Raw genomic sequence first — 1,399 nt, 5'->3', positions numbered from 1 at the left:
TTTGGTTCAGGACCTAAGGGCCTGGGCAAAATATCAACCCTTCTCTTTCACCGGCAGGCACCCAGCAAACCTGGAGAGTGGCATAACCTGTGGAGAGAGGGCAGGACAAGGGAATATCGTGGAAGACTGCTGGCCGCTACCCTCAACCCCCCTGGTTCCTAACCCAGAGAGTTTACCTCGCCAGCCCTCCGGGAACCTCCCCGGCATCACTAGGACAGGGCTGTACCCTGACACGCTGCAGCGAGGGGGTGAGAATGGCCCAGCCCGTGCTGCTTTGTGCACCGCCTCCAACACTTCAAAGGCAGGTGGGACCCTGTCCTCCTCCAAACAACCTGCTGCTCGGAGGGTGCAGGGGCGAACCGAGACAGCGGCTATGCGTAGCTCCTGCACAGGCAGTGCGAGAGAAGAAAAGGCTTCCTGCTCAGCCACCTCTCCACCAGGACTTCTGTGCAAAGCCAGGGCATGACCGACCGCCGGGGAAGGATAAAGTTGGAGAGGTTGGGTGCTGGGAGGGCATGCCAGGAGCAGGCAGCGGAGTGGTCCTGTGCCACCTAGCTTTAATTGGGCAGATCCCAAAATGGCCAGGAGGAACCTCAGAGAGATCTGTGGAGGCCAGAGAGATGGCACAAGGGGAAACAGTTCAGCATTCAAACACCAAACACAAAACAACACATGTTACAGGAAAAGAGGCCAACCTTCAGACCACAGATCTGTGCCCTGTCTGCACCGGCGTGGCTGAGGGACGCAGAAGACCCCGCGGACAGCCCGAGGGAGCGCTCTGCTCAATATGCTACAGCAAGTGAAGGCAATGAGATGCCACAGTTCACAAGGAGTGGGATGGAGACTAACACAGAAACAGCTGTAGTTGTATTATCTACAGCAACAGCGCAGGCTGAACTCAGCATGGGTTGCACCCCAGGAAGAGTTGGAGATGTTACAGGGACTGGTACTGGGAAGATACCGACCTCCAAGAACTCATCTGAACTCATACGGAGAAGGAGAGAAGATGTAAACACATGCACAGTGCTTTGGGCACAGGGATAAGCAAAGTGTTCTCATCTCACAGCACAAGAAAAGGGACATTTGTTAAAACTACAAGGGTAGAATACAAATGAATTCGAAACTGACAAACAAAAACATTTTTTTCAGTGACATCATTGAGGAGGAAAAATATGCAAAGTCAGAGGATAGCCTGGCCATCTCTCTGGGTAACAAGTTGTCATATTTATGACAAAGAAAATTAAGAGAAGTTAAATCTATCTTTCAGAACAAGCTATTCTCTAGCTATCAAAGCTTTGGAAGAAGTATTATAGGTTATATCCCGGTGATCTGCTGAGGCGTTTCTTACTATCTCATCTGAAGTACCTAGTATGGGCCACTGTTCGAGACAGGTCACTAA

The sequence above is a fragment of the Gavia stellata genome, chromosome 8, assembly GCF_030936135.1.
Source record: "Gavia stellata isolate bGavSte3 chromosome 8, bGavSte3.hap2, whole genome shotgun sequence".
Classification (NCBI taxonomy): Eukaryota; Metazoa; Chordata; class Aves; order Gaviiformes; family Gaviidae; genus Gavia; species Gavia stellata.
The sequence above is the reverse complement of the archived record's forward strand: the minus strand, read 5'-3'. Positions refer to the sequence as shown.